The sequence below is a fragment of the Podarcis tiliguerta genome (assembly GCF_965153285.1).
Source record: "Podarcis tiliguerta genome assembly, chromosome: 5".
Lineage (NCBI taxonomy): Eukaryota > Metazoa > Chordata > Lepidosauria > Squamata > Lacertidae > Podarcis > Podarcis tiliguerta.
Window position 1 is genome coordinate 33,730,143 of NC_139538.1, and position 22,545 is coordinate 33,752,687.

The window sequence follows — 22,545 nt, forward strand, 5'->3', positions numbered from 1 at the left end:
CTAACACTCTCTAAAACAACTTGCATATGACAACCGCAGCCTTGAGCCACGATTCTGTGGCGCTGGATTGCAACCACTCATTTCAGCAGCATTAGCTGTGATGTACAAAAGATACACAAATGAGAATACAAACAAGTACCATCTTTCAAGTGAATGGGTTTACGAAAGTCAGATCAAATTTCTACAAAACTAAATGAAGTTAGTCATATTTTGGATACACAATGGATTCAACAATATCGTACATCTGGTCCATATTACATGAAAGAGGCAACAGTTTGTGGATTGTAGGCCTGCCTCAAATCCCACTACAAGGAAGTTCATGAAAGGATATGTGTTGAAATTTCCCTTTTATCAAGTGTCTGTCTCAGAGGAATGAAGAACTGATTGTTGATTGCTTTTAACAGTAGCTTGGAAAGGACCCAGATAATGCAGTATAATAAAATGTGAAATTTTATCATGGCTTCCTGGAACTCTGGCTCCAGTAAAATTGTATTGTTGCTACCATCACTTTTGTTGTTGTTGCTATTGATTTGAAGGCAAAATGTAATGCCACCTATTTAGAGAATGTCAGGCTTCCAGTCCCAGTAATCATACTCATGTTGGTTCCATGCTATGATCTGCGAAAGGGTGTGACCAGACAAGCAGTTTAAAGCTGCTCTGTCTGTCAAGGGAACTTACTATTTCAGTACTTAATTTCTTCTCACTTTCCTTTTACACTTCAGTGAAAAGAAGCATTTGTGTCATGTTTCATCAGGCTTTCATTTTGTTCTTGTTAACGAATTATCCTGCTTTTACAAATGGAAGAGAAACAAGCCCAAATCTTATAGGTTGGTTTCGATCGTAAGAGACCCAACGTCTCTGGCTCCAGACAATTCCTTGCTGTTCAGAAATAGGTCTATTTGCGCAGAGTGGAGGGGGGGGCAGGAGAGGGCTGAAAAGCTCCATCATTGGACTTATTGGTGAGTAATTTATAGTTGCTTGCCACAGCAGATTGAAAACTTGTATTCAGTACATAGTTCATTTTAAATCTAATTTAAGCTCCTTTTCCACTTACACTGGAACCAGGAATGAGGCTATTCTCCTGTTTATCTTGCATAAGGGAGATCAGGGTTGATACTGTGTGCTTGGACTTTTCAATTAAGCCCTTTGACAAGGCCGTTTAGTCGAAGATTCAGAAGCGAAAGAGGGGGAAGGGGAAAAAAAATAAGAAGTTCTGTCGTGATACAAAAGAGGATGCCCTTTTATGGATTTGCAACTGATCCAACAATAAATGTCCAGTTACCAACTGCCAGTTGTCACACTAGAACAAAATTCCCAAGTGTCACTCTTGAAATTCTGGAAGCCAAGAGAGGGCCTTGGAAGAAGAAGAAAACAAAGACCAACCCAGGTGTCCTCTGAGAACCCCACCTGAGATCACTATGGGCTTGCTGTAAAAATATAACAGCCTCACAAACAAACCCACATATGAGAACACATTTCTGCTGCACACACCTGCCTAAGAAAACCTGTGTTAATCATTTGTGGCAGATTTTTATGAATTTATAGAGAGAGAGAAATCTAACATAGATCGTTCTTACTTGCCCCGGGTAGTCACGCCAGTGGCAACTTTACAAACCACCAAAGCTTTCCATTGTTTGCATTTCCTTATCCCAAGAAGAAATAACTGAAACAAGACCCACTAATTATGTGTTCTTTTTTGCTTTCAACCATCTCAGACTGATTCCTAGTATTGTGTAAATATAAAGCAAGCACCACGATCTCTTGCCCAATTTCCAGAGAAATGAAGTGAGGTAAGAGGTTGTTATCAGACAACATAGTCTCTGATAACTTTGTTTTAAATAAAGGCACTTCTGAAGAACACAAAATGATGGAAATTTCTTATTGACCTACTCTATTTGAAGAAGTTCTGTTTCTCTGTAAATAATTACAATCTGGTTATTGATGTCTGTGGCAATGTTTCTATTACCAAGCCACATATTAAGCTTTTGCTCATAAAAAACCCTGTATTTTGTTTTAAAATACAGCTATAATTATTTGAATTATAGCTCGTAAGTGGAGCCCTCCCTGTGGAAAACCCTCTCATCAGATGTCAAGGAGATAAACAACTATACAACATTCAGAAAACATCTGCAGGCAGCCTTGTAACAGGAAGTTTTTAACGTTTGATGTTTTATTATGTTTTAATATATGTTGGGGGGACATGGGTGGTGCTGTGGGTTAAAGCACAGAGCCTAGGACTTGCCGATCAGAAGGTTGGCGGTTCGAATCCTTGCGACGGGGTGAGCTCCCGTTGCTCAGTCCCTGCTCCTGCCAACCTAGCAGTTCGAAAGCATGTCAAAGTGCAAGTAGATAAATAGATACCGCTCCAGCGGGAAGGTAAACGGTGTTTCCATGTGCTGCTCCGGTTCGCCAAAAGCGGCTTAGTCATGCTGGCCACATGACCTGGAAGCTGTATGCCGGCTCCCTCGGCCAATAAAGCGAGATGAGCGCTGCAACCCCAGAGTCGGTCACGACTGGAACTAATGGTCAGGGGTCCCTTCACCTTTAATATCTATGTTGGAAGCCACCAAGAGTGGCTGAGGCAACCCAACAGCAACAACAACAACTCATATTTTCTTGGAAAAAAATCAAACAAGAACAAAGAACCTAGACGACAAAGATCACTACCTCAAGAAAAAGAGAAAACTTCCAGGAGATCTGGGACTGAAATAAACAAGGCTAAATTGATATAGGATGGGCAAAACATTTGTGTTTGTGAGGAATATTCATTAAGCGGTGCTGTGAGTATTCCCCCCCTCCAAGAAGTTACTGAAGGTGGGCATAAAATGTAAGTGGCACTTTCCACTACAAATTACAGTGGCGTTGTTTTAACTACATAAACAGCTGAGTCTGGACACTTGAAGTAGAATGGTAGTCAGAGAATGAACCACATTTTTAACATTGATTGTAAAAATGTATACTGTTGAATGTACAGCTCAGTGGTAGAGCATCTCTGCATGTGGAAGGCCTCAGGTTCATTCTCTGGCATGGCATCATAGAACTGTAGAGTTCAAGGGTCATCTTAGAACTGTAGAGTTCAAGGGTCACCCCTGCAATGCAGAAATCTCAGCTAAAGCATCCATGACAGACGGCCATCCAAACCCTGCTTAAAAACCCCCAATGAAGGAGAGCCCACAACCTCCCAAGAGAGTTTGTTCCACTGCCAAACTGCTCTTACTGTCAAGAAAGTTCTTCCTGATGTTTGGTTGAAATCACCTTTCTTGTAACTTGAAGCCATTGGTTTGAGTCCTATGTTCCAGAGAAGGAGAAAACATGTTTGCTCCATCTTCCATGAGGCAGCCATTTAGATATTTGAAGTCTCCTCCTTTCCAGGCTAAACCTACCCAGCTCCTTCAACTGTTCCTCATAAGGCTTGGCTTACAGACCCTTGATTATCTTGGCTTCCCTCCTCTGCACACTTCCAGCTTGTCAACATCCTCCTTAAATTGTGCCTTCTAGAACTACCCATCTCCAGGTCGAACTTGGATTGTCCCATCTGAAGCCCTGGAGAAGAGCTGCCAGTCAGTTTAGACAATATCAGACTAGCTCAGACATCCCCACCCTTTGGCCCTCCAGATGTTTTGGACTACAATTCCCACCATCCCTGACCACTGGCCCTGTTAGCTAGGGATCATGGGAGTTGTAGGCCAAAACATCTGGAGGGCCGCAAGTTGGGGATGCCTGGACTAGATCAACCAATGGGTCTGACTCTGTATAACAGGGGTCGGCAATGTGCAGCCCATGGACCAGATGCGTCCCACGAAGACCATTTTACTGGCCTACAAGCCGCCCCCAAACCAAGCTGCCTGCTCGGCAAGTCCCCCATGCGCTGCGCTAAACCGGCACAGCACGGTGCAGGGACTTGCCGAGCGGCACCAGAAAGTGCATGTGCGCATGCGCAGATACTGAAAATCGCATCTGTGCATGTCCAGATGCCGAAAATTGCTTCTGCGCAGATGTGATTTTCAGCATCTGGGCATGCGCAGAAGTCCGTGTGCCAGTCCGGCCCACGGACGATCTCCATGGGAGTCATCAGGCCCATGGCTGGTAAACCTTGCCCACCCCTGCTGTATAAGGTAGCTTATTATATTCCTAAACAATGTGACCCTATGCACACCTCAAAATTTGGTGTGGTAGGGTGGGGGGAAATCAGCAGAAGTGGTGTAGAATTTATTGTGCTTGCCTAAGATTGGGAGCACCAAGTTCAAATCCCTATTCAGCTGCAAGCCTCACAGGATGACTTTGGGCCATTGGATCACATACCTTTTGGGGCTGCTGAGAATAAAATAGAGAACACACACAATGATTCAAGCACATTAAGAGGAAAGGCAGTGTATAAACCTTATGAATAATAAGAAACAGATATAGCATCTCTACAAGAACCATATTTTTAAAAGATTCCCTATTTAAAATGAACTAAAGCTGAAGATCTCGCTCCATTAACTAACACTTAAAAGTTGTTTAAAAATATATATTTTTGAAAAAAGTATCCAGTTTTCTCGGAGGGGTAATTTATGTAGAAAACATCTGCCCTGCCCATTGCATTTGCATCACTTGCAGCGGCTGATGTTAATTCAAAACTAAACAATCCTATAAAATCAATAAAGCAGCATAAAAACAGGGAAAGGTTGGGCAGATTTAAATATCCTAAAAGGAGGATCTGCCATATAAAATCTATCCACCTGACAAAAGAAATGCTTGCTAGAACAGGAAAGTTCAAACATCTTTTAAAAATAGGAAGAGAAGGGGCTAAATGGATCTCACAGAGCAAGGTGTTTCACAAACCTTTCTGTGTTCCTCAGATGAAGGGAAGTATATAAACTTAATAAAACAAATAATTAAACCAACCAACCAACCAACCAACCAACCAACAAACTCTGGTTCAGTCATTGAGAAGACTCTCAATGCCTGGGGTTTTTTGTCCCTAACAACATTGATTCCATAATCACAAAGTTCTTTATTAGATTCCATAGGCTTAAAGAGAGACAGATGATAGAGATAGATAGAGGAGCCTGAAACAACTTAATAATACTTGGCACAGCATATTCCTAACAAGACCAGGAGTCTACAAGGTAAAAAAAAACCTTGAAGGCAGCTCTTAAGCAGTACTGACGTCATCACCAGTACTACTACTGTTACTTAATTGAGGTATATTCTCCATCAGCGCTTTAAATAATATTTCTCTGCCCCAAAGAGCATGCCAACGTAAAGTTTGACATTTAACAACAGCACAGATTAAAAGGAAACAATGGTGACAAGGAAATGAATGTGCAGAAATTCATTTGCACATACTTAAGGGGTTTTCCTGCAACAAGAGATTCCGGTGTATCCCACACAGTAGTTTTACAAATTCCTTTGCTATTTAAATTTTTTTTGGCTCTTAGAACTGAAACTAGTTGTGAGTTGTGAGAGGGGCTATCATGAAGATCACACATGTAACATTAGGCTGAAAACCCTGTCATTACTGAAACTCTGTCTTTTTCATTTACTTGTACGGATTATAAGATCAAACACTCCAAAAGTAATCAAAGGTTTTCTTCATTTAGTTGTACTTAAAGATGTCTTCTGCCCCATGTCTTGAATGTTGTTTAAATCCTTCAAGGAAATAATTTGGTTCCTACCATTGGTACAGACCTTTCCTAAAAAATAAATTAAAAAAAATCTTGGGTAAAACCCAGCCAAAATTAAGCAAACAGAATTAAACACTGTTTCCTTCTCTCTGAAATTGCTTGGACTGAAAAATGCTTAACTTTGGCAGGTATGTGATCATGCCCACTATTTATTTTGTGTGTCTAAGCATGTAACAGTCCTTTTTTTTTTTTTTTTTAGAAAACCTTTCCCCATCATATTTGGGGAATGTATCCCAATAATTTCTCTTCCCGAAACAAGGCAAAGCCAGACAAAAGGGCAAATGACCAATGTTTGTAAAATAATAATAATAATAATAATAATAATAATCCAACCTGCATCTTGAAAAACAGCCTCTCAGAAAAAATAAAACTGCTCAGGTAAAAAATCATCAGCCGCCCAAGCACAACAAGAATCAATTGGGCACATTTCCCAAATAAGATTATTTAGAAAACCTTTCCCAAGGAATCAGAACTAATCAGAATATCTTTGGGAAAAAGCTTAATGGTTGAAATGGATCTATAACATGTTGGTTTGTAGTATTATTGTCCTATTTATATTGTGTTCATTATCTCTTTTTATGCATTGTTTGGTGTATATTTTCGTATTTGTGGATCTTTTTGCTGATGTGCTTGATACATAGGGATACTTGTTGCCTATTGCACTGTATCCATGGGAAAGAATTACAGAAGCAGATAGGAGAATTTAATGCAAGGTTGGGGAACCTGTGATGGTCCATTTGGGTTAGGACTACAAGTCCCATCAATCCTAATCACCGGGCCATGCTAGCTGGGGCTGAGGGGAGTCCAACAGCATATTTGTGTACAGAAGAGAGCTCTCACACACTCTGTTTATGGAGAACCAGCCACGCAAAGAATGGTGGTGACATTGTCTCCTACATGCAAAGCCCTACATGCAAAGCTCTGCTAGAATACAGGCAGTATCACCTAGCTGTTCAGAAGGGGTGGCAAGAACATCCCAACCCCACTCCTGGTTGAACAGGTGATCAGCATACCTGCAGCTTTCAAACAGGACTCAGCAACTGCAAGAATACACAGTACTGTATGGTGGATGTCCTGTCATGTATCAGGTGACAGACGCCAGACCTGAAATGAACTACAGTGGTATCTTGGTTTTCGAAGAGCTTAGTTCACGAACAACTTGGAATTAGAACACTGCTAAACCAGGTGTTCCGGTTTTCGAACCTTTTTTCAGAAGCCGAACGTGCTCCGTTTTGAGTCCCAGTGTTTCCTGTTGCTCTGCTAATTTGCATCCCCCCCCACTGTAATTCAAGCCATCCATTTCCGATTGCAGTGTTCTGAGGTGATATTTGGAGCTTATATTTGGTGCTTTTGTTTTTGCTATTTATTTTGCGTTTTTTGTTTTGATGCTTTTTCAGTTAATTTGTTTTTGTGACTTTGTGGATCCCAGTTCAGCTACTGATTGATTGATTGTGTGACCACGGAAATGGATAAAAGCCCCCCATCCAAACAATGACTATCATCAGTAAGAAAAAAAATTAATTTTAATTTTTATCATCTAAAATACTGTTTTATTTATTTTATAGTACTGTTTATTGCTTTTATTTTATGGATCAATGGTCTCATAAAATAGTAAAATTCATGTTAAATTGCTGTTTTAGGGGTTGTTTTTAAAAGTCTGGAACGGATTAATCTGTTTTGCATTACTTTCTATGGGAAAGTGTGCCTTGGTTTTGGAACACTTTGATTTTGGAACAGATTTCCGGAACGGATTAAGTTTGAGACTTTCCTCACCTGAGGAAAGAAAGGGAATTGTGGAAAAAGGCATGCCAAACTGAGAGAGGAAGGGAGAAGCAAACTTCAAATTTTAAAAACAGTCCACTGAAAAGTCAATTACTGAATTTAAGAAGTGAAGAAAAATTGATGTAGGGTTTATGAACACATGTTTAAAGGTTTAATTGTGTGTTCTGTGTGATTCCTTTTGCTCATAGGGAGAAGGCAAAATAGAAACCTAAATACTAACAATTCAACTGAATCAATTTGCAAGCTCCTAATGTAACATCCCATTACAATGTTGTAATTAGTACCGCAGTTAATCAAGTAGGCAAAGCGAACATGGATCTTCATTTAAGCAAACAAATGCTAGGCTTTTCAAATTCTGCACTTTTCCGGTTCCTCTTTTCATTATACATTCCAATGCTCATTTCAAGAGGCTTCTTCGCTAACCCAAAAAATGTAGAAAGGTAAGAAAGCAAACCTAGGTAGCCAAGTAACAGCATACAGTACATAAAAACCCGTTCTTTATGAGAGTGAGGAAATGGTAATTAATAACGCGACCATAAATAAAGCTGTAGCATCAACTTTACTGTACTCTCCTTTTACTCATTTATGGCAACCAATTTCAGGATTTATTGTCATAATTTAAAAGGACTGCACACTTTGTCCCAGGCATAACGTATAATCCAGGCCACAAAAGGGTTTTTCTGAGAGCAGCAGGACAACCACTAGAAGCACTAATCCTGCACATCCTCCCGGTTCCCTGCAACTTGACTGATCTTCCACTTCCTTGGGTGTCACCTGCAGCGACTCCACAGCCTAAGATGAACAACTTCATTAAAGAAAGTTCAAGCACCAACGAGTTAGAGGACTTAGACACCAGGCACCATCCCTCTGAGCCTTCCTTATTGTGAGATCAGAGCATTGTGGGAATACACATAACAGGTAACTCACAACTTGTGTATGGGGTACACTTCAGGGATTGCATGTAAAGACAAGATCATGTATAGTCAAAACAACCCTGGAACTGCTTCCGTGTAAACATACTTACTTTTCTGAAACTGGTGCACCAGGTAGGCTTGAGCCGCCACACAAAATGGAGAGATTTTAATCATTGATTAACTGGCTTACAAGCAGAGGCTACAACAAAAAGCTGTGTTCACTCCATTTGCCTGAACACGAAAATGCCAAATTCATAGATAGAGAGCAAGGCAGTGCAAGCCCTGACGTAAACATCCCAGTTTGCACTCTGCTGCCTGCTTGCCAACCTTTCCCCCATGTTGAGTGGGGAAAGACTACAGGAGGCTTGGACCCTGCACACAGGCAACCCTGAAAAAGCAGGATCCCCATTTGCATGGAGGGTTCGTACAAGCCCACTACAACATTGTTGTTGTTGTTTAGTCGTGTCTGACTCTTCGTGACCCCATGGACCAGAGCACACCAGGCACACCTGTCTTCCACTGCCTCCCGCAGTTTGGTCAAACTTATGTTAGTAGCTTCGAGAACACTATCCAACCATCTCATCCTCTGCCGTCCCCTTCTCCTTGTGCCCTCCATCTTTCCCAACATCAGGGTCTTTTCCAGGGAGTCTTCTCTTCTCATGAGGTGGCCAAAGTATTGGAGCCTCAGCTTCAGGATCTGTCCTTCCAGTGAGCAGTCAGGGCTCATTTCCTTCAGAATGGATAGGTTTGGTCTTCTTGCAGTCCATGGGACTCTCAAGAGTCTCCTCCAGACCATAATTCAAAAGCATCAATTCTTTGACGATCAGCCTTCTTTATGGTCCAGCTCTCACCATGGCTTTAACTATACAGACCTTTGTTAGCAAGGTGATGTCTCTACTTTTTAAGATGCTGTCTAGGTTTGTCATTGCTTTTCTCCCAAGAAGCAGGCGTCTTTTAATTTCGTGGCTGCTGTCACCATCTGCAGTGATCATGGAGCCCAAGAAAGTAAAATCTCTCACTACCTCCATTTCTTCCCCTTCTATTTGCCAGGAGGTGATGGGACCACTACAACATAGGGAAGGTCAAATAATGAGCAGGAGGACCCACAAGCACAGAGTGTGGTAGTGGGGCTTACAGGCACATTCCTGCCTTCATCCCATCCTCCAGTCCACGAATTTAGCTTCAGGTGTTCAAGCAAGTGCTGCTGTTCAGGATTTCAGCAACTCCATTTCGAAGTCCCTTCCAACAGTCAGTCAGCATTCCACAGTCATAGAGCATGCTCAGTGGACTGTGGGGGGGTGGGTCCCTCCTGAGGATTCCCCCCCCTAATACTTTTTGTCCTTTTTTGTATTTCTTCAAACCTTGGGAATCTTCCATGCCTGCAACAGCACTCAAAGCCTTAACTTCTGAAATAGAGAATATTATATATTTATTGGTGGCAGCAGATGGTGGTGGCAGCAGATCTCTTAACAGGAAATTATCTGTATACTCATGGGATTATGATTTCCAGGATTCGCTGAGATAAGCCAAAGCAGTTAAAATAGCAGCTGATTTAAGTTTGCAGTGTAAATCTGTCGATTTTTGGCATTTTCTTTTTGGGAGTGCCTTTATGGTAGCGTAATTCATTAGGCATTATGGCAGCTCTTAAGGGACTGAAAGGCAGGCTAAATGTGTGAAAATAAATCAATAAAAGCAAGATATAGGGACTAGCAATGGCTGTGGGAATACAGTCTGTTGTCCCATGACCTACAAAGAGCCTTGTGGCACCTTAAAGACTAAAAATAAGAGGTTTTATTGTGGAACAAGCTTTTGCAGAACAGAGTTCCTTTTGTCCAATCCTGTAGCTGATGACACGGACGCACCCACAAAAGTTCATGCCACAATAAATCTATTAGTTGATAACGTGCCACACAACTCTTTGGTGGGTTGTTGTTTTTACTGACAAGACCTTTCTGCTATGAAATGGCCTCCATTGGCTTCTACAGAATCCTTCCCCTACACAGCCATCTGTCAGAGAGACATCCATTCTGGTAGCAATAATAGTAAGCGAAGACAATAAATATTTTGGTTGGCTCTGAATCTATCTAGTGCAGATCAGTTTCGATGAATGGTTTTTGCTTCTAATCAGGACCGGCCCTGCCATTGGGCAATGCAAACAAGAGGCTCAGTTCAGGTGGCAGGTTCAGAGCTACTACCGAAGGAAAGCAAATTCTATTTTTACGATCACGGGGGATGTTCTGCTAAACATGCCAAAATGTCTTGGGCCACCTCTGTTAGCAAACATGTATGGGGGGGGGGGGACAGGACCTGAAAGGAATAGCAGGGGGTGGTGCTAGCCCAGAGCAAGGAAACAAGGTGTTCCCTTGTACTAACAGTGGGAGCACAGCATGCAGTTTGATGCTCTGTTCCGACTAATGGGAACTCAGCTGAGATTTAAATCCAGATGCATATATTTGCTCAAATGGTCCCATCACACATTGCTAAGGTAAATTTGGCAACATTCCTTAAAAAGTAATATCCCAACCCCACAGGCAACTGAAATGCCACAAAGTAGCAAGGAAATTTCCAGGTTCTCCAGCTTTCTCAAAATTTTGTCACATTCTGGGTTGGTTGTGATAAAGGAACTGCTTTACAGTGGATTTCCCCCCAACACACCACTATGGACCAACACGGATGCCTATGCTTTCTTTGGCAGAGATATGTTGGTACAAAAGCTTAGAATATCATAAGAATGCTTTCATGCATTAAAATACATTTACAAATTTCTAATCTAGACATTAATTATATTAATACAGTGGGGGGGGGCATAACTGCTGAATGGATCATTTTGGCATTTAGTAATAAATACTGCAGTGTCGGAAAGACACACTTTAAAAAAAAGAGTACTGCTGGGGTTGATGACAGTGGTGAAGAACGAAGCCTGCGTGCAGGTTTGGCTGAAATACTATACAAAGAACAAATTCCAAAGTGATCTATTCAGCGATTTAGGTAGCACACCTGTCACTAGATAATAGGTTGCGAAGTCAGCAGAAATCAGATCCATTTGCAACGAACCACCATTTAGTGACAATAGTATCCCAAGAAAACCTGTAATGAAAAAGATATAAAACATAATGATTCGTAATGTCCTTTTGGTTAATTATTCTTGAAGGACTTCAGCCCACAGAAGTTGCTTAGAATTAATCTGCAAGAGAACTGCTTAGACCAACATCAACACGAAATCTGCCTTCATAATCGTGATGACTAAGGAGCGGGTGATTTGAAAACTGATAGCTCTGACCTAGGACTGTACAATAGTTTATGTTACAAACCTATGTCAGGATGAAGGAGAGAGCAAGAGCTGTATCAGCTTTTCTGTATGCGCTAGTCAGGTGCAGGGCAGGGGGAAAATACAGAATTAAGCTCATCAGAAGGTGCCTCTGCAGACACAGAAACCAAATTAGCTCGCAGACCACCAGTTTCCGCAGCGTGCAAGGAAACTTCCTCATTTGGGTTTCTTCACTAATGAAAATGAGGTAAACAGGTTGGATAGGAGCACAGAAGCCCAAATTTTTACCATAGGAAGGAGCCAAACACCAAACTCTAGACATGCTATGCCTTGTGTTTACCACAGACAAAGCCATTCTACTCCTCTTCATGCAATCCACACTGCATGAGGGCAGGAGTGACCCTGCTATCATGCTGCCAGTCCCGCAGCCATCCACATGCAACCATAAACTTCTGCAACAGGGAACTTGTGGAAGCTCCTCCCATATTTTGGAAGAACACCACAAAACAATGCAATGCAAGGGGGTGTGGGGAGGGGGAGCTCAGACAAGCTGCATCTGCTGAAATTCCCTCTTCAGCACAGGTGTTAAAGCTGCTGGAGCCAAGCCCTCTTTTACATCTGGCCACTCTACCTGCAGCCCATTTCTGACCCCATCTATTGCCTTTTTGATCCTGGCCTGCCTGCGCCAGGTCCCAGCTGCAGCTGAATAAGGCATTAAGAAGGAACTATATAACAACACAATCTATTTTATACAGTGCTGGGGTTGGTCATTTTACTGATGTTTCAGTCTGTACAGTATGGCATAGTTCTTCCTTTACAGTTTGCATAAAATTCTAGAATTGGACAGGACCACGAGTCTTCTAGTCCTGAAAAGTGGGAATCTTCAATGCACTGAAGTCCTACTGTCAGAACTCTGTTGGCATTATAGGACATTACTAGTGATTAAGGATGCTATAGGAAAATAAAACGGTGATAGAAGCAATCACCTTCATTCTAGCTTCTCTGAAAGGAATGTAAAATAGAGCCAATATTGATAGTGGATCCATTTTCTGTTGGTATTAGTATTTAGAATCAGATAATAGCAGCAGCAGCAGCAGCAGCAAAGAAGTGCCACGTGAATTAACAGACAGGAGTGAAAATGTGATAGCCCAGCAGAAATGAAAAGCAGGATTTCTAACCCGGGGGATTTGATAGGGGTTGCGGGGAGACAATTACTGCTAAAGATTTCACTTTTCCACTTTTTTTATACTTCTGCAAATATAAAATGAAGACATCACGACGTGCAATCAAGCCTTGACAATGCTGTTTTCTTAAAATTAAGTAGAAGAATTTTCAGGATGAAGCCAACAACGGCTTCCACCAAATATAACTTTCTATTCAGACTACTATTCGGAGTTCATGTCTTAGATCTATGAACTAGGGCTGGAGTTTGGTGCAATAAAAGAAGCTACGCACCATACATTTAAAGTGTAAAGTTAGGGCTTTTTTTCCAGCCGGAACTCACTCGAACTCAGTTTTGGCATCTCTCAGGTGACCACCATTGCCATTCTAAGAGAACGAGGGAGGCATTTGTGGTGAGTTCCAGCACCACTTTCTCTAGAAAAATAGCACTGTGTAAAGCCATTGTGTCAACACACAGAAGTTTCACTTTGGTTTACTATGGATTAATCAATCTGGAAAACCGAATACCTAAGATTCTGTACTCATAGCTGCTGGTGCAATTTAGGACCACACTCCACCAAAAAGTGCAAACTTAGAGGTGCAAAAAATCTCCACTCTTATTGTGAAAGACGGTCAAAAGTGTGTTAACTATATATGTGGCATTTTTTACTTTGGTTCCAATTCCCATGTACAAGATACCTGCCCATAGCACCCTTTCTAAATAAACCAATACTATACTTGTGCATTCTGAACTCAAGCACAAAGTTATCTCATAGGAAATGACTCTGTGATTCCTGGTAATCGGTCCCAAGGCAGAGAGAGAGGGGCAGTTGTCAAGCTGAGCTGAAGAGAGTGTAATGCTGAGCTTAGCCACTACTTTTTTTTTTAATGTACTATGTGCAGTGAGCTAAGGTGCCCAAAAGCAAGTAGCCTCATTTTCAAGGTTTGACATGTTGTTGGGATACTTACAAAATGAGCTTTAAAGTATTTTTCTTTTTCAACTTCAATGTCATTTGCACTAGATGAAAGCACCGTACACCTTGGTAACAATGCAAAAATGCAGGACTACCTGGCAGGGGAGCAACTGGGGCAGTTTTGCATAACATTTTCATAAAAGGAAAAAAAAACGGTATTTTACAGTGTAAGATGACATGGAAGCTCAACATATAATTGTGACATATTGGGAGCTTTTCCTGACAGCAATGAAGTAAATATTTTACACAGTTGTGTGTTAAACAGGATATGTGATAGCTTGAGGTTTTTGTGGCTGCTCAAAGGAATGGTGTGCATTTAAGAACAGGAAATATGAATTATTTTTTATCCTTTGGCCTAACTTAAGCTGGCTGTAAATTGTATCCTTGGGAGGCTAGAAGGGAGGGGATCTGGCTATTTTTTCATGCCTGTTGCCCAGGTGTAAAGAAGTCTAAAGCAATCACAGAAATTTAGGGTGTGCCACGCACCCCACTCACACATGAAAACAAAGGCCACCACAGCCAACCACAAATGAATAACCACACCCTAGGCCAACCCCATGGAGGGCACAAGGAGAAGGGGACGACAGAGGACGAGATGGTTGGACAGTGTTCTCAAATCCACAAACATGAGTCTGACCAAACTACAGGAGACAGTGGAAGAAAGGAGTGCCTGGCATGCTCTGGTCCATGGAGTCACAAAGAGTCAGACACGACTAAACGACTAAACAACAACAACAACAACAACAGGCCAACCCCAACCTCTCTCGCCACCAAAGGAACACAAGTGAACAGCAAAGAACCTGCACAAGCAACGCTGACACCAAACCCTACATATAGTAAGTAAAACAGAAACATCGCCACCCAACCCCACCCCCACCCATCTTTCCCCCTTTTCTTCCTAATGTCTCAACAAATGAAACTGATTTGTAAAAATGTTACATGGGGGGGGGGAATACGAGAGAGAGACATTGCACACACTTTTGTAAGAAAGAAAGAAAGAAAGAAAGAAAGAAAGAAAGAAAGAAAGAGAAATTTAGGGTGTGAAGCGATCATGAGGATCACCTTGTCCAACCCCCTGCAATGCAGGAATCTTTTGCCCAACGTAGGGCTCGAATCCATGCTCTACTGATCACATTAAGATAAAATTATGACTAGCCCAGACCAAACAGTCCCAGTTACATACAGTTGTACCTCAGAAGTCAAATGGAATCCGTTCTGGAAGTCTGTTTGACTTCTGAAACGTTTGGAAACCAAAGCGTGGCTTCTGATTGGCTGCAGGAAGCTCCTGGAGCCTATCGGAAGCCCCCGTCAGACATTTGGCTTCCAAAAGAACATTTGAAAAACCAGAACACTCACTTCCGGTTTTCAATCGTTTGGGAGCTGGAATGTTTTGACTCCCAAGGCGTTCGGGAACTGAGGTACGACTGTAGTTTGTAAGAAGAGAAGGAAGAGGGAAAGCTACAAGGGTGAATTCTGTGGCAGAGCAGGTGGCCTGTCCTTGACAGTTCCAACTACTGGGTGCGTGAACCTCACGTAACATTTCCAAGCAAGGTGGCACCGGATAATAATTTTCTGTGGCAAATGCTATAGGGGAGTGGTGTGAGAACAGGCCTTGGGGAGGAATCCTTCCTGAGTGAATTGTGAAGAAGACCAGCAGCAGACCACAACCAGAAGACCTGTGAGACTCAGCCAGGAGAAGCAGAAAGGAAGCTCTGCCCAAAGGAGGTAGGAATTTGGAAGAGGGAATCAGGAGATGCACAACCCAATCTCTATTCCTTTATCCCCTTGCAAAAAAGAATGATCTAAATAATCAGTGTCCTCCAAGAATGCTTTTAGCAGTCCCACCATGACCCTTTCCACCATCTTCCCCCAAAGGGGGTGTTTGCAGCTGGTCAATAGTTGTTTGCTGGGTTGACTAGTATACAGGGCCCAGCATGGAGCTCAACTGTGTATCCAAAGACAAGTGGGACGTTACACAGGTATATGTGCTCAAAATGTGGATCTGATAGACACATGGACAGCTACTGCGCCCCCATCACTTCTCTAGAGGTTTATGGGAAGAGGTTTTCACTGCCCTCTATTTCAGATTGCCAGGGCTTAATTTCAGCCGGAACTTACAGGAACTGAGTTCCAGCACCTTTTTAGCATTAAAGGTAAAGGTAAAGGTACCCCTGCACATACGGGCCAGTCGTGACCGACTTTGGGGTTGCATGCTCATCTTGCTTAAGAGGCCGGGAGCCAGCGCTGTCCGCAGACACTTCCAGGTCACGTGGCCAGCGTGACGAAGCTGCTCTGGTGAGCCAGCACCAGCGCAGCGCATGGGACGCCATTTACCTTCCCGCTATAAAGCGGTACCTATTTATCTGCTTGCACTTAGGGGTGCTTTCGAACTGCTAGGTGGGCAGGAGCTGGGACCGAACGACGGGAGCTCACCCCGCCACGGGGATTTGAACCGCTGACCATACGATCGGCAAGTCCTAGGCACTGAGGTTTTACCCACAGCGCCACCCACGGCCCCTAAAGCATTATGCGTCCCCCTAGCATTATGGCACAGCATTTCAGAAGCTGTGGCCATAAGAATAGAAGCACCCCTAAACATTTTGTGAATCTTTGTACTTTTGTCCTTTTACTGTATTTATTAATTTTTCCTGATTTGAACTACAAAATGACAATACCTCTAAACATTTTTTAGGGGGGGAGCACTGTGCTCCCCTCTAAAAAAACTCAAAAACTTTGGCTGGGTGCTCCCCTAAAGAAAGGTCCTTAAAAAGAATTTCCAGCACCTTTTTTTCCTAGAAAAAAACGCCCTGGCTATTGCTCTCACTGCTCTTATTCTATTGCTCTTGCTGCCCTCTGTATTAATATTGAAGGATCAACTTTGGGGGGAATTACATGATTTATACTGGGCAAAATCCTTGCCTTTTGAAGTTTTACTCAAGAACAGATGACAGTGCCTTTCTTTTGAATTCAAGCAGAAATCCCAGGCACAATTTCACATATACAAGTCCTATTAAAGTCAAGTAAAATTATCTGCTCCAAACTATGTCCAGAACGGCAGCCTTAAACATACTGAAAAATAATATCAGCAACATATTAAAATCCAAATGTGTCTCCCTCAAGTTTCAGCATATTTTTATAATTCACACTTTTCCCTGCCTAGCAACAGGAGATGCCAAATGCTTCTACTTGAAAACAAAATATCTGGAGCAGAACCCATGGCAGAAAAATATCTGCTCACGTTGTTCTTTTATCATGGAATCTGCAAGTTAAATGAACACACTCTCCATTATATAACTTTTATCTATTCTGGAACGAATGCTACAGAGAAAACATATACAGATACTTGATGAAATATTTAAGGTGCAATCAAACCGGCAGCTCTCCTGTGCAAGCCCTACTCAAATGGATTGTGAGATGCGCAACTGTTCCCGCTTCTCAGTGGATTGTGCCCACTGCTAATAAGAAAATAAAGAAACCATTAATTGCATTTCCAGACAAAACGCAAACTCAAGAGGAGCACAAGATGTCACAACAGATGGAGAGAATATAAGGATCTTCAAGGGAAAAAACCAGCAGTATTGATTGCTAACATTATTATCTCAGCAGGCTGCTCTTTTCTACAGAGAACTGATGAACAAATGAAAACAGCATTCTGCAAATGAAAAGCAGGAGGAGTGACTGAGGGGCCAAACCTGATGCACTGGAAGTTGTTCCATCTCCAAGTCATCTCTACATGATACCGCTGAGATCCAAGTTCATTCAGTCTTGCTCCTGCTTGAATCTCCTTCAGCAACAACCTCAAGACCCCAACCTACAGGCAAACCGCGAAAACTTTTCAAGTTTGCCTCTGCAAAGTTTTCTATCCAAGATTTATATTGCCCACGTTTGGAAACTGAGCCCTCCAGTTAATTACCATTTCAGAAACAAAAACACGACCGTGTTACCGTTACCGTTTCCCCATCCCAAGAACAAAATCTTAATAAGCTAGAGGCAATTGGGAGAAACTAACCTAATCAAAAACGGGGGGAAATTCAATTCCGAGGCACCAGTTGCTTGATCGTTTTGCGTTGATAGAACGCTCCAAGGAAATCCTCCATCTATTATTTGCAGTAAACATTACAAAACATTACCACACGTTATGCATGCAGGGTTTCTCTGTCGCTCAAGGGAAATGCCAGGATCCTGAAAACGGCAGGACCTTGGCGATTTCCCAGTGCAAAAGTATGGGAGCCGCGTGGAGATGGGAGAGGGCGCGTCAAAGCTTCGGAGACGAATTCGAATCCGTCTCGCAAATGGAAGTGGCGCTGCAGGAGCGATGGGAAGGGCAGGCTCCGTGCGCGCCTACGAAGCTGCGCGCGGAGAGAGCGCCCTCCGCCCTGCCCGCTCCCCCCAAGTGCCAATCAGATGGGTAACCGGGCAGTGCGCGCGTGCAAGGACGAATCCACCGGAGTCGCTGCCTTTACTCACTTGGGAGCGCTCCTGGCGCCGCGTCCGACGCCACCGCCGCTACTGCTGGCCGCGGCCCAAAGCAGCCGTACGCGCGCCTCTCACTCTGTCTCTCTCCCTCCCGCTGCCGCCTTTGTTACCGCCCCGAAATCGCGGCATTTAAATGCCTCCCGCCCAGCCGTGGACGCTGGGCCGCCGCGCACTTCTGCACAAAGGCTTGGCCTCGCCAGCGACGAGCTGCTGCCCGCGGGAACGAAAGCGTGACCCCCATCGCATCAATCAAACGCGAGCCCAGCGAGGGGGAGAGAGGGAGGGAGGGAGGGAGGCAGGATTATGCAAAAACAAGAGAGCCCCGAGGGCACAGCCTCGTCCGAGGCAGACGGGAGGGGATGAATGGGAAGAAAAAAGAGAGAGAACAAACCGGGATCCGCGACGCGCCTCGTTGCGCGGCAGCTCCCTCCGCGCCCCAGTTGCGCGCAGGCTTTGTGCCGCGTCTCGGCGCCCCCTGGGAGGAGAGGGCGTGGGGACCACGACCCCCTCGCCCCTGCCGCCCAGCCTCACATCCTCCCGCCCTTGGTTCCCACGCCCTCCCTGCCCAAAGCTTTCACCCCGCTAGCCTCCGGAGCCCGTTCCCACGTGGGGATGGATGGAGTCGCTGGCTCGTCCTACCGAAGGGGGCGCAAAGGCTGCAGCGGAGAGGCTGAGGCTGAAGAAGCGCGCCCCTGTTGCGGGTGGCCGCTTGCTGGGGATGGGTGGCCGGCTCGTGGGAAGGACTTGGAGAGAAGGCGAGGGAGCATTGGCCACCCGGCTCCTTTGGCGCATCGGAGCGCGGACTGGATCCAGCAGAAGCAGCTCTTGTCTCTTCTGGCCGCGCCAAACCGTGGCGCACGCACACGCCGCCGAGGCTGTTGGCGGAAGCGGCTACTGTGGCAGCAGCCCAGCCTTTGTCTGAAATTTCCCGTCAGGAGAGGCCGTAAGATGGTCTGTAAGATGCGGCGACCCCCCAAAGGAAGCTGGGTGGGCGGAGAGGCGCATAGGATCATAGAAAACAAAGGTTTAGTTGCAGCGCCAGTTTACCCAAAGGGGGGAAAGAGAGCACCTTTGAGCACATACAAAGTGCACTCCCCTCGTGGCATAGCTACACGCACGCACTTGTTTAGAATGGGGCTTTCAAGTCCGAGGCTTTTCAGGCAAGCTTAGGCCCCAGGACCTGTCATTTGCGAATAGAAACACTGATGGGAAGGGAGAAAGGGGGGTGGGAATGTCTGCTCTGAAGGTTGAAGTTCGAAGCAAACCTAATGCAGGTGTTTCCCACAGACTACCCATCCTCTACTACACATACAAGCCAGGACTCAGGAGCATACATAAATCCACAATTTGCTGCAATACCACACAAGCATTCTCATAGTCCATACTAGTGCAACTAGGACAGGGTCACTTGCCCTGGGGCAGTCGGACAGGGCTGCAAAATAGGGTAGATGAAAATGGATAGATAAAAAGCCAAGTAATACAGTGATACCTCTGGTTAAGAACTTAATTCGTTCTGGAGGTCCGTTCTTAACCTGAAACTGTTCTTAACGTGAGGTACTACTTTAGCTAATGGGGCCTCCCACTGCCACTGCGCCGCCAGAGCACGATTTCTGTTCTCATCCTGAAGCAAAGTTCTTAACCCGAGGTACTATTTCTGGGTTAGCGGAGTCTGTAACCTGAAGTGTCTGTAACCCGAGGTACCACTGTATGTGCTTGCTGGGAGCAGGGGCAGACTTTGGTATTATGGTGCCCTGAGTAAGGACAAAATTTGGCGCCTGAAATATTTATTTGGCATCCTCTCCCTCCTTTCCATTCTGCACATGCTCTCAAGTGTGCTATGTCATAGTTGCAGCAACTCAAGCACCTGCCCACACCACCCTAAATCTGGTGCTGCTGGGAGGCTTAAAGAGGGCAGCAGACCAGACTGAAAGCAGACCCTTTGCTGGCTTTCTGCCTGTAGCCCAACACAAGAAAGAATAACCAGAATGTGACTGATGGAGGTAGAGAAAATCAGAGGTTATTTCTCTCTGTACCCTGCAGAAGGTTTGGGGGAGGAGGGGTTACTGTGCAGCTTCTGAGCTTGACTCAAGAAGGGCAGGAGCACTATTTGAATAGGAAAGCTACAAAGGGACTCTTAAAAGTACGTAACATAAAGCTTGCTTGACATTTTTTTCCAGATTCTAACAATTGTTCTCCTCTGGTCAACCCAGGGCTAATTCTGTTCTGTCTTTAAGAAAAAAGAAAAAAGTTTATTGATATAGACACATGTTTCCAAAAAGGTAGGTTGGTCATTTTGAATTATTATGGTGCCCTGAGGAGGAAACAAAGAGTTGGAAGTTTGCCTCAGGCATATTCATTACCAGTTAGGGCACAGAGTGTTAGAACATGTAGCTGTATCCTTTTCCCCCCACCAGGCCCTTTGCTCCTCCCCACCTCCTCTGCTTGCTTCTTTCTTTCCCCATCTAACCTAGTATTCCCCAGAAGAGGCCAATGTTGTGACTCGTGCACAATACTCCAGGGAAAGTCAGGAGGAGAAGGGGGCACTGCTTGCTTGCAAACACCAGCAGGGGAACAAAACAACACATTGTGCAAGGCCCAGTCTCTCAGAAAAGTTGCATTGGCTTGCGTGCCCTGAGTTTTGGTTTTTGTGTGCTGTTCTATACCCCAAAGCAGGGTTGTTGTTGTTGTTTGGGAAAAAAGAGAGATTTCTTCAAGCTGTGTCTTAACTGCCCACGCTGTTGGTCATTTAAGAGTTTTCTTTTGACAACAATAAATAAACACATAATACAAGGAAGAAACTAATTAAAATAATTTTAGAGTGCAAAATTATTTTAATGGGATAACATCACCTAAGCAGCTATAGAATATACACTCATTCCATGGTGTATTGGAATATAAGATTGCTCTGCCCAGCTGGAGATGTTTGACCACATAAAACTATAGAGCTGGTGTTCAGTATTATGAAATAGGAGAGGTTTGTCCATGGTTCTCAAAGAGGCCATCCTCTCTGAAAGAAAAGATTGGTTCTTAAAAGAAGGCCTGTACTGATGAAAAGAGAACATCCTAGGCAAATGTAAACTTCTGCCAAGTAAAAGTTGTTTCCCAGCATAAAAAGCTAGCTGTCCAGTTACATTACTTTAGGGGGAAAGTAAGAAGGTATCCTAACTGAAAGTATCCTAATGGACTGCCATGTGCTCAAGGTTGCCTTAAATAACAGAAAGGCAACTACACTACATGATATGACTATAGGGTATATAAAAGCATGAGAAAGTAATTTGAGTAATTAAAATACATATATAAGTTTAATCACGTTATACAAAATACCTGCTTGAACTAAATTTCATATAGAAAATAAACACACTTTAGCTTTTCATGTAGTCATTTGGAGTTTAGGGACACAGTATACTGAAGAACTTTGTACAGTCAATTCCCCAAACTGAAGATCTCATCAAAACTTATTAAAATAACTAGTTTAGAAAATGGTTATAGCGCATGGGTTTTCTCTGCACCTTATGAATATACTGCTTCAGTTGATTTGTGATGCCTACTTTGCATTCAGTTGATCCGAATAATAATGGGAACTATAGTCCTATCATGTACTGTAGTTGCCTTCCTGTTATCTAAGGCAATTTAGAGATGCTGTGCTCAAGAGTTAATTTATTCATCAGTGTGCTCTATTCAACTTTTTTCTCAAGACTGTAGTTTGCAAGAATGAGTTTGCTCATCAAACATTCAGTGAGCAAAAGGGAACAAAAAACTCTACTAGGAACATTTTTAGCTTTATTTCAGATTCATAGTACAATTTAAATCGTACTTGGAATATGAATTTCAAATACACACATTTTCATTACTGTCCAGCTCAGGTTCTCAGCTGCTGCATTCTGTTTTCTCTTGACTTTTCCTGTTGCTGAGCAAAGTATGTATCCGAACAAAGGGGATGGAAGCAAAGTTCACAGGTAGCTGAACTAAAAGGAAACCCACCCTCTCATTAAAAAAAACTCTCAAGTCAGCCAAACAAAGCAGTCATATTGTCCTTACAGGATATTCGGGCAAGTTTTTAGACCCAGACACAAACATATGTTATCTGTGGTGAGTTTGCAGTGATTATTTCTAGCCTACGAGTCAGCATGGGAAATTCTCTTATGCTGATTCAGACAATTTCTCCATCCAGCTCAACATAATGCGCTGGGGTTGGCAAACTTCAGGCTTGCTGAAACTACCTTGTTTTTCACTAGATCTACTGATCCGAGTCAGGAGCAAAAGCCATTTTTTAAGAACGAAAAAACAGGGCTCCTCTGAAC

The 22,545-nt window shown here is 43.5% G+C and overlaps 1 protein-coding gene and 1 long non-coding RNA gene across 9 annotated transcripts in view; one reads left to right on the forward strand and one right to left on the reverse strand.

Annotated features, from left to right (window-relative positions):
• Nucleotides 1-22,545, reverse strand: part of ST6GAL1 (ST6 beta-galactoside alpha-2,6-sialyltransferase 1) — a 107,983-nt gene that overhangs the window by 56,127 nt on the left and 29,311 nt on the right. For 2 of the 8 annotated variants that reach the window (XR_014511873.1, XM_083442869.1), the window contains exon 1: nt 18,236-19,022. The exons of 1 other annotated variant lie outside the window; for it this stretch is intronic. The gene's annotated coding sequence lies outside the window, so the exon portion shown is untranslated. Of the gene's footprint in view, nt 1-17,460; nt 17,681-17,898; nt 19,165-22,545 lie in introns of those variants that run through there. 5 more of the 8 variants (XR_014511874.1, XM_083442875.1, XM_083442870.1 and 2 more) reach the window with 5 other exon arrangements.
• LOC310678738 lies at nt 6,933-13,539 on the forward strand. The gene is made up of 2 exons (XR_014511917.1): nt 6,933-8,369; nt 9,416-13,539. It is a non-coding gene; the product is annotated as an uncharacterized lncRNA (long non-coding RNA).